Source organism: Sorex fumeus, unplaced genomic scaffold, assembly GCF_029834395.1.
Source record: "Sorex fumeus unplaced genomic scaffold, SorFum_2.1 ptg000036l, whole genome shotgun sequence".
Classification (NCBI taxonomy): Eukaryota; Metazoa; Chordata; class Mammalia; order Eulipotyphla; family Soricidae; genus Sorex; species Sorex fumeus.
Genome location: NW_026606093.1, coordinates 13,440,151 through 13,456,987, shown reverse-complemented (window position 1 = coordinate 13,456,987; position 16,837 = coordinate 13,440,151). Strand labels below are relative to the sequence as shown.

The 16,837-nt window shown below is 41.7% G+C and overlaps 2 pseudogenes; one reads left to right on the top strand and one right to left on the bottom strand.

Moving 5' to 3' along the window:
- Positions 1–772: 772 nt before the first annotated feature.
- LOC130027133 (rho guanine nucleotide exchange factor 2-like) lies at positions 773–16,364 on the bottom strand (annotated as a pseudogene).
- Positions 10,104–10,201, top strand: LOC130027285 (uncharacterized; annotated as a pseudogene).
- Positions 16,365–16,837: the final 473 nt, after the last annotated feature.

The window sequence follows — 16,837 nt, the reverse complement described above, 5'->3', positions numbered from 1 at the left end:
CTTAACTTCAAAACGAAATGAAAGTCCACTGCACGGATGGAGTCTAATTTGAGGTGAAGACAGGATGAGTTAGGGATGCAAATTGGTATGGAAAGCCAGAGTGTTGTCACCAAAATTTTCTCTGCTTTAATAACTTTTCAGTAATTATAATCCCATTAAATTTTACTGTTAGTTTTCCAGAGGAGAAAAATCTGAACAAAAGTTACAAAAGAAAGAAAAAAGAAGAAAAATAAACAAAAATTAATTTTCTCAGGAAACAAAAAAAAATACAGAATTAGAAGAAAAATTTAAAAGGCTATAAGAGACTTCCAATAAAAACATGAATGGGTTTCTTGATTCCTTTTTTTTTTTACTTTTTAGGTCACACCCAGTGATGCTCAGGGGTTTTTCCCGGCTCTGCACTCAGGAATTACTGCTGACGATGCTTGGGGGACCATATGTGATGCTGGGGATTGAACCCAGGTCGGCCGTGTGCAAGGCAATTGCCCTACCCACTGTGCTATCGCTCCAGCCCTCTTGAATCCTTTTGATATAAGAAATTTGTTTGAGATTAAAATATCACATACACTTCACTTACATCTGTGCTAAAAAGTGTAAACATAGTCATGCCTCATACAATCATATTTAGAGGTAAGATATACAGAAAGAAATTAGTACCTGGCAAATATAAGGATGCAGTATTATTTCTTTCTTTTTAGATTTTTAGGTATATATGTAGTGAAATGACTTTCTGATTAATATGCATCTGACCTTCTTAGTGCTCCAGCATTTTTCAGTATAAAACATAAAGTCCCTTGTGTATTTTCTTTTTATATTCACCCTCCGTCTCTTCCAGGATGTCCTGCATTCGGCTGAAATCTCGGGGGCTATGAGGGGGTGAGAGGCGGCTGCACCCCTCCTCCTCACTGCCCGTGTCAGGGTCGCTGCTGTCCTGCAGACAGTCCTCCGGGCTGCCCAGCTCCAGCCTCTCCCAGTCCTCAAAGGGTCGATGGACAGAGCGCAGACTCAAAGGCAGGTCCAGGCGCTCGTGGCCTCGGCTGGGCTGCGGCGGGGTGAAGCTCAGGTACAGGGTATCACCCGCAGGGAGGATGCGGCGCCGCGGGTCCAGTGGCCGGCATGCCCAGGGTGCCTCGGCTGGGGTGGTCTCCGTGTGGCCCAGGGCGGCCAGCTGCCGGCGGGCCTCCTCGGCCTCGCGCTCCAGCAGCAGCGGGGCCTGCTCGCTCTCCCGCAGCTGCGCCTCCAGGCTGCCCGCCTCTGTGGCCCGCTCCTTGCCCAACCGCCGGCAGCGCCGCAGCTCCTCCTGCAAGAGCGCCTGTTGCCGCTGCAGCAGCGCCAGCTCGGTGGCCTGTTTCTCCGGGGCCACGGGTGCAGGCCCCACCCTGCCGGCCTCCCCATCCCGAGTTGGTCTGGGACAGCTTCTCCTGCCGCTCCGGGCCTTCGGGAAAACGTGCTTCCATCAGCGTGTCCTGCTGGGCCACAGCCACCTGGAGACCATGAAGCAGCCCGTAGAGACTGACCAGCCGTTGCAAAGCTTCCTAAAGATGGAGAAGCAGAGACAGGCCTGAACCTCAGCTGGGGGTCTAGCTCGGCACTACTTCCACTACCCAGCCGTCGCCACACTCCAGGACGCTTTCCGTACCCGCATGGCCGCTTCATGGCCGCGCGACACATTATAAGACACTAAATACCCATCTTCCAGAATTGTTGTACCATATTTGATAGGGTTCAAATATGGTAACACCTACAAGGGTGATTAGAGGTCGCCCCAAAAGCCTCTATCCCTCTCGGAAAGACTGGCAAGCTACCGAGAGTATTCCGCCCGCATGGAAGAGCCTGGCAAGCTATCCGTTGTGTATTCGATATGCCAAAACCAGTAACTACAACTGGTCTCATTCACCTGACCCTGAAGGCTTCACTGACATGGCAGCACTGAGAAGGATGAGAAAGGAGAGGCCGACAAAATCTCAAGGCCGACCTAGGCTGCCACAACGAAGGAAGACAAAAATCATTGTCTGTACTTTCAATGCACGTACGCTAGCATCAGATACATCCATTGAGGACCTGATGGTGCAAGCGCAAATGATCAAGTACGACATCATTGGTCTGACCGAGACAAGAAGGCACGAATCTCACCATGCCGTTTTCGACACTGGAGAAGAATTGTTCCTCGGGACATGCGATAAAAAAGGTGTCGGAGGCGTCGGTGTCCTTGGCAACACAAACTTGACCAAGAGCATTAATTCATTCGAATGCCTAACAACCTGAATCGGACGTTTACATTTGAATAGATGTGGCTCACTGCCTGCCGTTTCTATCTTCGTTGTCTACGCACCAACATCTCATTATGATGAAAGAGAAATCGAGAAGTTCTACATGGAGCTGGAGAAGTTCTATAAAGAAGACCACACCTTCTACAAGATCATCGTGGGTGATTTTAATGCCAAGATAGGACCGAGAAGATCAGCTGAAGAACTTCACATCGGGACCCATGGCCTAGAATGGAACAAACAGGGTGAGAGACTGTCTGAGTTCATCATGTCGACCAAGACCATCCATGGTAACTCACAGTTCCAGAAGGCAGAATCTAAACGCTGGACATGGGAGTCTCCCGGTGGACGATTCCACAACGAAATAGACCACATCATATTCAATCGACAGTTTTGCCTGACCGATGTCGCTGTTGTCCCAAAATTTCAAACGGGATCGGACCACCGTCTCCTTCGTGCAAAATTCTACTTCACAGAGCAGGGAGAAAGGGCTGCAAAGTTCAAAAAGAGAACTCTCAGAACGACCACCAACTACTGGGAACTTTTTGGCACTATTGCGGCAACATGGGAAGATGCCATTGTTGACAACATTGACGAGGGATATGATCGACTGGTTCAGCACCTGCATGAATGTGCGAGGAACACCAAGAGAGAGATAGCCACAGAAAAACGCCTGTCTTCGAAAACTCTTGATCTAATTCGCCAGCGTGGTTTGGTGCATGCCTAAGGCAACCGCAAGCTAATGTCCGAGCTCGCAAAGCAGTGCAGAGATGCAATCAAGGAAGACCTCAAAGAGAGAAGAGCAGAAGTACTGTTAGATGCGGCAGAAGCTGGGAAAAGTATTCGTAACGCCTGCCTGTCCTTCGCCAACTACAAGACCAAGATGACTGCCCTCCGACGTCCTGATGGATCCATCACATCCTCCAGAATGGCAATGGAGAAGATTATCCATGACTTCTACTCAAATCTCTTCGATAGCCATGTCCACTTGCCGACATACCAAATTCCACAGGATGGATATGTCGTTCCCAACATTCTCCCTTCCGAAATCCGACACGCCATTTTGTCGGTAAAGAAACAAACAGCACTGGGCCCAGACAAGGTCAGACCTGAACACCTGAAGAACCTGCCGACAGTACTCATCAATACACTGGCTCGGCTCTTCACTCGCTACCTGTCTGAATGCAAGGTTCCATCCCAATGGAAAACCAGCAGGACCATACTACTGTTCAAGAAGGGAGACATCCATGACATTGGCAACTATCGCCCAATCTGCCTATTGTCTGTCATCTACAAGTTGTTCACTCAAGTCATCCTAAATAGGATTGGCAGAACACTAGATGAAGGATAACCATGCGAGCAAGCCGGGTTCCGCAAAGGATTCAGACCATCGACCATATCCACACTATAACCAAACTCATTGAGGTTTCTTGGGAGTTCAAGATGCCGCTCTGCTTAACGTTCATTGATTTAAAGAAGGCCTTTGATTGTGTTGAGACGGAAGTGGTCATTGAAGCCCTAGCCAATCAGGGCATTCAAGCCCAATACATCAAGATTCTCCGTGAGCTGTATTGCGGATTCACTACCAGGATCTCACCATTCTACAAAGAAGTGATCGTTGATGTCAAGAGAGGGGTGCGGCAGGGTGATACCATTTCACTGAAATTCTTCAGTGCCGCTCTCGAGAACATCATGCGACAACTGGAATGGGAAGGAATGGGAGTGAAGATAGATGGTCGGCAATTACACCACCTCCGCTTTGCTGATGACATTATTTTAATAACACCAAACATCAGTCAAGCAGCACAAATGCTGGCCGACTTTGACCGTGAGTGTGGAAAGGTAGGACTATAGCTGAATCTTACGAAGACAATGTTTATGAGAAACAGCCTGGTTCCTGATGCCCCATTCGCTCTCAATGGAACGACCGTCTACGAATCCAACAGCTATGTGTACCTAGGTCGAGAAGTCAACATGACAAATGACCTGGCACCCGAGCTGTGCAGGAGAAAGAGAGCGGCTTGGAACGCCTTCAAGAACGTCGAAGAAATAGCTAAGAGGACGAAGAACCTCCGGCTCCGGGCACATCTCTTTGATTCCACTGTTCTTCCTGCATTAACATATGCCTCAGAGACCTGGGCCCTACGCAAACAGGATGAGAACACTATTTAGGTCTCCCAAAGAAGAATAGAAAGAGCTATTCTTGGAATATCATGTTTCACTCAAATGAGAGAAAAAATCCGGAGTTCCAACATCCGTCGACGATCAAGAATCAGGGACGCTGTCTCATTTGCCAAGGTGTCAAAAATCAGATGGGCTGGTCACGTAATGAGATTTAAAGACAACCGCTGGACTAGAGCTGTTACTGACTGGATTCCACGGGATGTCAAAAGACCGCGTGGCCGCCCACCTACCAGATGGTCCGACTTCTTCGTCAAGATCATGAACGATCAGTTTGAGGCTCTTCATGTTCCCAGAGCGAACAGATGCCATTGGGCTACACTAGCACGCGACAGGGACAAATGGAGACGTTACTGGCGCCCGCTCGAGCAAATCGACGACTAACGGGAAGTTAATTGATTAAGTGATATTCACCTTCAGGGCTGGAGCGATAGCACAGCGGGTAGGGTGTTTGCCTTGCACACAGCCATCACGGCTGACCCGAGTTCTATTCCTTCACCCCTCTTGGAGAGCCCGGCAAGCTACTGAGAGTATCTTGTCCGCATGGCAAAACCTGGCAAGCTACCCATGAGGTATTCGATATGCCAAACACAGTAACAAGTCTCACAATGTTACTGGGCCTGCTCTAGCAAATCAGCGAACAATGGGAGGACAGTGTGATTTACCCTCAGAAGTCACCAGCAGTACTGTAATCTCTTGAGTAATGATCAAACTTCGTACTATGACTTTTGAAGACCAGCATAAAAACTGGCAAGTAGAAATTAATTAGTGCACAAGCCCTGATGGGTTTTGTCCTCTTTCTGGAAAATTGTGCTGAAATGGGATCTAAAATGACAGCTGAATTCAATGAAAAGACATATTAGGAGTGATTGGGGATGTCTGCCATGACTGTGATATCTGAATGTGAAAAGCCAAAGCCACATACTACCACAAAGCCACATGCCCTGCCAGACATCACCAGTTTTATCTGTCATTCTATCTCCATCTCACTGAAATATCCCAATTCTTTTGCTACAGCAATAATGGAGACATTACTGGTGCCCGATCAAGCAAATCAATGAACAAAGAGAGGACAGTGCTAAAGTGCAAGGACATAGGAACAAGTGCAGCTATGCCATTAGATTTTTAGAGAAATACGAACAGTCCAATCAATTCCACTTCTTTAAATATTGCATCTTTTCTTCCATGCATCCTCAACTTAAATTTGCGTTAGCTTAAGGCCCTTGCCAACTTTCATATTGCCTGCTTTATTCTCCACCTATATGGTCATCATTTTATTGTGATTAAGCCCATAAGTAGATCGGTTTTAATTTCTTTAGTTTGACTTAGAAACACCACTCCTCTTTCTGCCTTGCCCTGCTCCAGCCAATGCTAACCATTCAAATATTATTCCTGCTATACCTTAAAAAACAACCTGTGATTAAGTGTTAACAGTCCTTGTTTTGTTTTTGATGAATTTATTTATTTATTTTTATTTTTTAATTAGGGCTGGAGCGATAGCACAGAGGGTAGGGCGTTTGCCTTGCACGAGGCTGACCCGGCCGACCCGGGTTCAATTCCTCCGCCCCTCTTGGAGAGCCTGGCAAGCTACTGATAGTATCTCGCCTGCAAGGCAAAGACTGACAAGCTACCTGTGACGTATTCGATATGCCAAACACAGTAACAAGTCTCACAACGGAGACGTTATTGGGCCCGCTCGAGCAAATCAATCAACAACCGGAGGACAGTGCTACTTGTTAATTGAATCACTATGAGATAGATCCTTACAAGCTTTTCATGATTAGATTTCAGTCATACAGTTTTCTAACACCCATCCCTCCACAAGTGTACATTTCTCAGCACCAGTGCAGTGTCCTAGGTTCCATCTCATCACGCTCCACTCTTTGGTACCTATGGCAGATGCCTCTCTCTCTCTCTCTCTCTCTCTCTCTCTCTCTCTCTCTCTCTCTCTCTTCCCCCCCCCCCATTTCTCTTTCTAGGCATTGTAGTTTGCAATATTGACCCCTAAGACATGGACTAGCTATTACTATTGCAATTACTGTGAATTGAAATTACTTCTACAGTGGGGAGATTTTTGTTGGTAATGTAATACAGACAGATACTGAAAGAAAAAGGGTTTGCTTTTATTGATTTGGTTTGGTTTTGGGTGACACCCAGTGGTGTTCAGGGCTTACTCCTAGCTCTGTGCTGATAGATCACACCTGGTTTTGCTCAGGGGACTGTATATGGTTCCAAGATTTGAACACTGTCCAGCTGAGCAGAAGACAAGTTCTCTTACAGTGAAAAATACTAATTATTCTATCTCTCTGGCTCCAAATGTATGTAGCACGCATGACCGGATTAAATCCAGTTCTGGGAATTGAATGCAAAGGCATTCAAACATAAAGTATGCATAGCTTTCCTCCCAATTACATATTGTTTCTTGATCTGTCTGTCCTTCATCTTTATCTTCTTTCTGTCATTCCTTTTAGTTTCCCTGCTCAGTTCAACCCCCTTTCGGAGCAAATCACCTTGCTTCTATCTTTCAATGAAAATGCAAGATCTCAGGGTCAAACTCTACCAGAGTTCCAAATTTTGGATTGACATACATAATATGTAATTATTTACTTAATGTTTGCATATGTATGTCTTCTGCTAAATAGAACGTTCCACGAAATCCTGTATGGAGTCTGTTCCCAGTGCCCCCAGTGTCCCCAGTAACCAAACATGGTCTGAGAGGCTCAAATGAATCAGCTGTATAAATAAACTCCCTTTCTTCCCATAATTTTGAAGCATTTGTTTTTAAAATCAAAATTTTTGCTTTGAATGCAAAGCATGATCAAAATTTAAAAGAGCACAGAATTATATTGAAAAATGTTGAGGTTGCTCTCCCTCATAAACCTCACTGGCTCTTTTCTTCTTCAATGCCTCCTCACAACCCCAGAAATTTATCGCCTTCCACCCTCAGCCCAGTGCCCCAGATTCTATCCTGACATTGTGAGCTCCGCTACGGAATACTTATCTTCCCCATGGACATGTCATGGACGGTCTTGGCGAACAGTTAATCAGAGTGGCCAAGAGTTGCAACAGCTGATGATGAGGGCAGTGGCGTAGCCAAAGAGAACAGCAACCAGGTGCAGAGCCAAAGAAGCTAAGTCTGTCATCAGATCAGCAGCGTGAGTGCCAGTGACAGAAAATAGAAGTAAGTAAAGGTCAAGAGAATGCAGAAAGAGGTCAAGAATGTAAACACAAAACAGGACCAGATAAGAGGGTCCAGGTTGCACAGGAGAAACATACCAAGACTGTTCTATTATTTGGGGACTGCTTGCTCAGAGTGAATGAAGATTTGACTGAGCCTCTTACACATCTTCACCATCTTAACTCTATTATTCTATCATTAGCATACTGGAAATCTGTTTCCCTTAAACATATTTTCTTTTCAGACTATAAATATATATCTCTCGCCTTTAAAAACAAAGCAAAACAGATATTAAAAACACTTTCAACACTTTTGAAAGTTATCCTTTCAAAATACTTCATCATTTCTTTGTTATGCAAATTCTAGAAACATCTTTTGAAATAATCATAGAAATACTTCCTCTGTGTTCTCCACCTCCCACTCTCTGCCTTGCTCACTTTTAAGCCAAATAACACATTTGAATGAATAACACTATTTCCAAAAGGAATTTCCAACCCTATGTTCATAGGAGCATTTTCTACTACAGCCCAAATAAGGAATTAACCTAAAATCAACTGGTGGATGTATGAAGAAGCTGTGGCATTTAAGGATACTACTCTACAATTCAAAAAATAAAATAGTACATTTTTTGACAAAATAGATGAATGTAAGCGGTGATTATGTTAAGTGAAATAAGTAATGAACTGAAGGACAATTACAAGATGTTTTCTTGTCCATAAGTGAGAAATGCAGAAGAGATAGCAAAAAATAAACCAATGAAATTAACTCCTAACCTTTTTTTTTTCTTTTTTGGGTCACACCCAGCATTGCACAGGGTTTATTCCTGGCTCATACACTCAGGAATTACTCCTGGCAGTGCTCGGGGGACCATATGGGATGCTAGGAATAGAACCCAGGTCAGCCGCATGCAAGGCAAATGCCCTACCCGCTGTGCTATTGCTCCAACCCCCATCAACTCCTACACTTAATGGGAAAAAATGGTATTTCTAGAAGTAAAGGAGAGGGTGGTAGGGAAAATGATTAGAACAGTCTTTTTGCTGATGGCATGGCACTGTAACTTTGGTACATACACAAATAAGGAGGTGAGGTTAAGCCCTCCAGATTTCATAATATTTGAAACCAACATTACATCAACAATAAAAATTAAAATAGTTGCTGGAGACCCATACAGTGGGTCTGGCATTTGCCTTGCATGTGATCAACCTGGTTTTGATCCCCGGCACCTCAAATAGTCCCCAGAGGCCTGCAGGAATGATCCTTGAGTACAGAGCCTTATGTAAATCCTAAACAACAGTGAGGCACAGCCAAAACCCCAAAAATTAATCAAAATTAAAACACAAAAACATTGGAGCATTGAGTAAGGATATCATAAGAGGGTTAAAGAGGTATACTGGACAGACTGTGCATCATTCCTTTTCTTTTAAAATCATACTAGAGGGCCAGAAAGAGAGAGAGAGAGAGGGATAGAGACAGAGAGAGACAGAGAGAGACAGAGAGAGACACAGAGAGAGAGAGTACAGTGGTAAAAGCAGTTCACATTTTGGGGTTTGAATTCCTGGCACCACATCTGGTCTCTCAAGGAGTGTAATCCCTGACACAGAGTAAAGAGTAAGACCTGAGCACGGTTGGGTAGAGTCCCAAAACTAAAACTAAAAATAGAGTGTAGGGGAGAGAGGGATAGCATAGCTGTCAAGGCATTGCCTGTTACGCAGAAGATCACAACCACTGAGTCCTCCAAGAGCCATCAGGGATCACTCCTGAGCACAGAGCCAGGAATAATTCCAAGCACTACAAAGTGTGGCTGATACTACTCCTCAAATCATAGTCTAGAAGTATTGGGGTGGGGGTTTCCATCATCGGATTTGCACTATTAAAATCTGGCTATGATATAGAGAACTAGCTTAAGTGACCTAGGACCGAAGCATGGAGAATAGTTAGAAAAGATATGCTTACATCTATCATGCCTACACCATTCTGACATATTATGACATCACACCTACAGCAGAGGGCTCATTTCCCTCCAAAACTCCCAACAAACACCCTGCTCATCCACCATAAGTTTATTTCTATAAATAAAATATTAAGTTCCAATGACTTTGACCATTTCTGTTTCCTTATTATGTTTACTTTTTAACCCCCATATGAGATCTCTGTCTTTCTTTCTTTCTTTCTTTCTTTCTTTCTTTCTTTCTTTCTTTCTTTCTTTCTCTCTCTCTCTCTCTCTCTCTCTCTCTTCATTGTATAGGTGCTGACATCTATACACATATAGATGAATAGAACTATTCTCCACAGTTCCACAAAATTGTATATCAATGGTAAATTCGTAAAGTTTTTCTTTATAAATTATACTTTAGCAGGCATATAAATTAAAATTAATATTATGAATAATTCAGTACTAACTCGTTTTAAAACACATAAAATAGGTGAATATTACAAATGTAAAGACGAGAGAAGATAATTAAGAAAAATTTAAGCACTTGCTTTGGCAGCACATATACTCAAATTGGAACAATATAGAGTAGCATGGCCTCTGTGCAAGGATGGCATGCGAATTCATGAAGCGTTCCATATTGTTCTCTCTGATAAAGAATTCAGAGATGAAAGGTTGATGATGCTCAATGAACTCAAAGAAATGGTGCAACAGGCATTCAGTAAATTAAAGGAGGACATGAAAGAAACAGTGGAATGAACAGTTAATAAAATACAGGAAGAAATGAGAGTAGAAATAAGAAAGCTACAAATACAAGTGCCACTAGTAAAGAATTCAGTAGATGAAATTAAAAACTCAGTGGGTGCCCTCAACAATAGGATGAGCTGCAGAAAGCATGCAGACAACAACATACAATGGAAAGAGACCTCAAAATAGCTGAAGGGCAAGTAAGAGACCTAGAGGATGAATTCAAGAGGAACGACATAAGAATCATTGGAGTACCAGAAGGACAGGGAGGCAACCCCAATGCAGTAGTAACAGGTAAAAACATCAATACTGTGAAGTTCCCAGAGATGGAGAATGCAGGCATCCAGATCCAAGAAGTCCTAAGGGTACTAGCTAAAAGAGTATCACTGTATCACTGTACCATTGTCATCCCGTTGTTCGTCAATTTGCTCGAGTGGGCGCCAGTAATGTCTCCATTTGTCCCAGCCCTGAAATTTGAGCAGCCTTTCTTTATTCGTCCTACCCAACAGTGCCATACTGGAGGCCCTTTCAGGGTCAGGGGAATGAGACACGTTACTGTTATTGTTTTTGGCTTATCGAATACGCCATAGGGAGCATGCCAGGCTCTACTGTGTGGGCGGGATACCCTCCGTAGCTTGCCAGGCTCTCCAAGAGGGACGGAGAATGTATATAAGAGAATTCGAGCAAGTATGTTAAAAACATGTGTGCTGCTTTAGGTACATCAGTGGGCTAGACAATAAGAGGTCTTGTGGCCGCCAATACAGCCACACGCTTCTGGGACCTTTTTTTTTTGTTTTCATAGTCTCTGGATCTTGGCCATTAATGGGATTACATGGCACTGGGGGCAGTTTGTGGGTGTGACTGCCAAGTTACTGGAAAATGGGGGATCTGGGTGAAGGAGACTTAGTTCCGATCTGAGCAGGCTTGGAGATCTCAGTCCCAGGTCCCGCACACTGGGTTCCTCTGTCAGTTCCTTCATGCATGAGGCTCTTCCGAGCATGTGAAGAGTGACCTTGAGCATGGCTGTGACTGGATTCTGGAGGTTTTTGGATGCCGGAGTTCTGCTTGGGGTGGGGAGGGAAACTCAACTCACCTCCCCCTCCGAGGGGTCCCAGTGAAGACAGCCTAGCAGGGGTGCAGGAGATTCTGCTAAAATAGATCATAATAAAAAGACTCCAAGACATATCATAATCAGAATGACAAATACCACAGATAGAGACACAATAGTGCAAGCAGCAAGGTCAAAGAAGCAAATCACAAAAGAATATCTCTTAGATTTACAGCAGACTTATCAAAGGAAACGGTCTGAGACCAAAGACAATGGTGGGACATAGTGAAAAACTCAATAAAATGAACCCCTCACCAAGAATAATTTATCTGACTAAATTCAAAATCAAAGGAACAATACACATTTCATGGATAAATAGTAGCTCAGGGATTTCATAGACTCAAAAACAACCTTAAAAGAAGGATTAAAAGGGCTACTGTAAAACAAGATAAACCCCTACAAGCACAACAAACCTCTACAGAAGGATGACACAAAACCCCATGACAATAATATCTCTCAGTGTAAATGTTCTGAATGCATCAATTAAGAGACACAGAATGGCAAAATGAGTTAGTAAACTGAATCCAACATTCTATTGCCAGTAAGAAACACATATGAACAGTCAGAGCAAACACAGACTCAAAGTCAAAGGATGGAAAACAATCCTTCAAGCAAAGAACTCCCTCGAAAAACAAGAGAACCTGGAGGAAATGGATAAATTCTGGATTCTTATAACACCCCACAGATGAACCAAGAAGATTTGGCATATCTGAATAGACCTATCACTATCAAGGAAATTGAAACTAATCAAAAGCCTTACCCCAAACAAAAGGCCAGGTCCAGATGGATTCACTAGTGAATTCTTTCAAACATTTAAAAAAGACCTATTACCAGTCATTTTCAAGCTTTTCCAGGAAGTTGAAGAAGCAGAAATACCCCAAATAGTTTCCATGAGACACATATGAACCCATTAAAAAAACAGACAGAGACACCACAATAAAAGAAAATTACAGACCAATATCCCTGATGAACATGGATGTGAAATATTAATAAAATATTAGCAAGTGGAATCCAATGACTAATTAAAAAAGAAAAGATTAAAAACATATGATCATATCAATAGACACAGATAAAGCATTTGACAAGACCCAGCACCTGCTTATGATGAAAACTCTCAACAAAATGGGAACTGAAGGAACTTTGCTCAGTATAGTCAAAGCTATCTACCATAATCCCATAGCAAGCATTATCTTCAATGGGGAAAAACCAAAAGCCTTCCCTCTAAGATCAGAGACAAGACAAGGATGCCCACTCTCGCCCCTTCTATTCAATATAAAACTGGAAATACTTGCCATAGCAGTTTGGCAAGAAAAGATATTAAGGGCCTCCAGATAGGAAAGAAAGAAGTCAAGCCTCATTCTATTTGCAGATTATATGAAACTATACTTAGAGAACCCTAACACCTCTACCAAGAAGCTCTTAAACAATAGGCTTGTATAGTAAAGTCACAGGCTATAAAATTAATAATCAAAACTCCATGGCTTTCCTATATGAAAATAATGAGAAAGAAGGAAGTAATATGAAAAAACAACCCCATTCACAATCATGCCTCAGAACATCAAGTACCTCAGAATCTGACTTAACCAAGGAGGTAAAGGACCTATACAAAGAAAACTACAAAATACTAATTCAATAAATAAAAGAGAACATGATGAAATGGAAACATATTTCCTTCTCCTGGATTGGGAGAATTAACATTGTCAAAATGGCAATATTCCCCAAAGCATTACACAGATTCAGTGTGATCCCTATAAGGATCCCCATCACATTTTTCAAAGAAATTGATCAAACTCTACTGAAATTCATATGGAGCAATAAGTCCCCATGAATTGGCTAAAGAAATTCTTGGGGAAAAAAGGTGGGAGGCATCACCTTTTCCAACTTCAAACTGCTTTTAAATGGTAATAATTATAACCACCTGGTATTGAAACAAAGACAGATATGCAGACCAATGGAACAGCATTGAATATTCTTACACATTCTCAAATATATGATCATTTGGTCTTTGATAAGTGAGCAAGTAATATGAAATGGATCAAGAAAAGTATCTTTAATAAATGGTGCTGGCAAAAATGGACAGCTACGTGCAAAAAAAACCAGGCTCAGACCTCTACCTAACACCATACACAAAAGTCAGGAGAAAATGGATTAAAGACCTCAACAGCAGACCAGAATACATAAGGTACATTGAAGAAAAGGTTGGCAAAACTCTCCCCGATATTGAAGCTAAAGGTATCTTCAAAGATGAAATGCCATTGACCAAACAAGTGGAAGAAAAGATAGGCTAATTTAATTGGACTATCTTAAACTAAAAAAATTCTGTACTCAAAAAACAACAGTAACCAGGGTACAAAGACAGTCTACGAAATGGGAATGTATATTCACTCAGTACCCTTCTGATAAGGAGTTAATATAAAAAATATACAAGGCAATGGTTGAATTCTACAAAAGGAAAACATCCAATCCCATCAGAAATTGGGCGATGAAATGAACAGAAACTTTCTCAAAGAAGAAATCTGAATGGCCAAAAAAGCACATGAAAAAATTCTCTTCATGACTATTCATCAGGGAGATGCAGATCAAAAAACAATGAGATATCATCTTATACCACAGAAACTGACACACATCCAAAAGAACAATTGCAACCAGTGCTGGCATGGATGTGGGGAGAAAGGGGTTTTCCTTCATTGTCCGTGGAAATGCCAAACTACTCCGGCCTTTTTAGAAAACAATGTGGATGCTTCTCAAAACATCAGCTTTGGGAGATTACATGATTCTAAGAGTCTGTTTCTTCTAGGTTCTCCAGCTTAAGAGCATAAAGTTGTTTATAGTAAACTCTCATTTTGAATTTCTGAAGAATTATTATAATTTCTTGCCTTTCATCTCTGATCCAATTTACTTGAAAGTTTTCTATTTTTGTGCTGTGGGTCTAGCTAAGGTTCATCTCTCTTGTTTATTATTTTGAAGAAACAACTCTATTTCATTGGTTCTTTGAGTTGCTTTCTTGGTTTCTATGCTGTTTATTTCTGCTCATTTGTACTATTTCCCTCCTTCTACTACTTTTTTGGGCTTTTATTTGCTGTTTCTTCTCCATATTTTGAGACATGTGTTTAAGTTGTTAATTTTGGCTTTTTTTTACTTTCTTAATGTAGGCCTGCATTGCTATGAATTTCACCTGTAATATAGCTTTTGATGTTTCCCATATGTTCTGATAGCTTGTCTTTTCACTGTCTTTGTTTTCTTTTTATTTCTTCCTTGATTTCCAAGTTGCTCTAGCTGTTGTTTAACAGTGTTTGGTTCAGCTTTCAAGTGTTGGAACTTCCCCCCAACATCTTTCCCCATCTAATTTCCACTTGTATGGCATTATGGTCTGAGAAGTTACTTTGTACAATTTACATATTTGTAAACTTAGGTATGTTTGAATAACTCCCTTTTAATGATCTTTGTTATTTAACTTGGAAAATATCTCATGTACACTATAGAAGAATATGTATTCTTGTTCGGGAGGAATAAGGGGACCCTGTATATGACCAACGTCCAGGTCTTTTAGAGCATCATTTAAGGATTTTGTTTTTTCACTGATATTCCCTCTAGTTGGTATGTCTAGTGGAAAAACTAGAATGTTAATGTCTCCCACTACCATTGTGCTTCCTTCAGTGTGTGACTTTAGTCTGTGAGAAACTTTTTGAACTTTGCTGAGTTTTCATTTGGTGCATAAATGTTATGATATTTTCTTGATCTACTACTCCCTTAACTAATAAGTAGTTTCTGTCACTGTCTCTAATTACTTTCTTTTTATTAAATTCTATTTTCCTGACAAAAGTTTGGCTGTCCTAACTTTTTCTGGTCATCCATTGACTTGTTTTATTGTTTTTCAATGTTTCACTCTAAATCTGCATTTATCCTGTGAGTTTAATGTGTTTCCATATGCAGCAAAAGGATGGACTTTCTTTTCTGATCCATCCAGCTACTCTATGCCTTTTTTATAGGGGAGCTTAGCCTATTGACATTGAGAGCTTAATAATACAAAGGGCTGTGTTGCCAATATGGTGTATGTGTGGAATCAAGTTGGTTTTGCAAGTCTATTGTTTTTTTTTATATAAGCTGCCTTTCAGTATTTCTTGCAGGATTGCTTTCCTTGTTGCAAATGCTACCATCTCCTATTTATCTGGAAAGGCTCTTATCCCTCCCTCAAGTCTAAATAATAGCTTTTTAGGGTAGTAGACTCTAGGATGGGTGTTGTTTTGTTTACTACTTTAAATATGTCATTCCACTCTTGCCTGGCTGCTAAGATATTTTATGGAAGTTCTGCTGCTGTTTCCCTTGTACTTGAGTGTTATTTTCTCTCTTGCTGCTTTGAATAGTCTGTCTTTGATTTTAACATTTTGAATACTATGTCTTGGCATTGTTTTGCTTGCGGTATTTTGTTTGGTACTTTTTGAATCTCTTGAATCTGTGCGGGAGCCTCTCTCCAGAAGTCAAGAAAATTCTCAATTGTTATTTCTTCCATCAGTTATAATTCCCCTTTCTTCTTTCCCTTTATTTCTGCTATTATTATGATATGAAGATAATTCCCCAGGCTTTTATTTATCACATATCTTACAATCTCTTCCATTGGTTTCTTTTCTCACTTCATCATTGGTGATGTCTACTATTTTGTCTTCAGTATTACTGATATGGTCCTTCACATGTTAAAATCTATTGCTGTGGCTGTCTATTATCTTATTTAAACCCTTTTAATTAAATTTGTATGGACCCTTTGATACCCTAGATCAGTTTATCTTGGAGGTGGTTGAAGTTTTCTATCAGAGTTTGCTTTTATTTCCATGGTCATTGCATGAAACACTGATTTACGTTTCTCACCAATGAAGCTGAGGCTTCATTTGAGCGTAATGATTGGCCAGTAGTAGTGTCCCTGTCTGCCAGGCCTGGAAAGTTCCTTTGCTTCCCCATGGTTCTAAAAGATTTGAGGGTGCTGTGATTCTCAGATCATCTGAGATACGTCCTGTTCAATATTTTTCAGAAAGTTATTACTCCTAATAATCCGTTACGCTAACAACTTATGTGTCCCTCAGATGCAATTTCAGTGGTCATGCAAGTGATTATCTAATATTCTCATTTGCATAAAGTTACTATAGAGGTGTTTGAGGTAAAAATATCAAAATCAACAATGTGTAGAGTTCTGGAAATGTCTTGTGGACACATTAGCATTCGTGCAGTGTTAAGTTGGAGAGACAGGTAGCAGTTATGACTTTCTGGTCCATTGAGTCCAGAAAGAAGTCACAATACAGGGATAACGGGAAAAGGACCAGAGCTGCAAGAAGTCAGCATCAGCATTATGGTTCTGTAGGGGTGTGTCCTGAATTAGAGAGGTAGGTGAATGCAGGGGCTTCCTCAGTTCAGCAGAGCCAGAAAGAGTTATATCT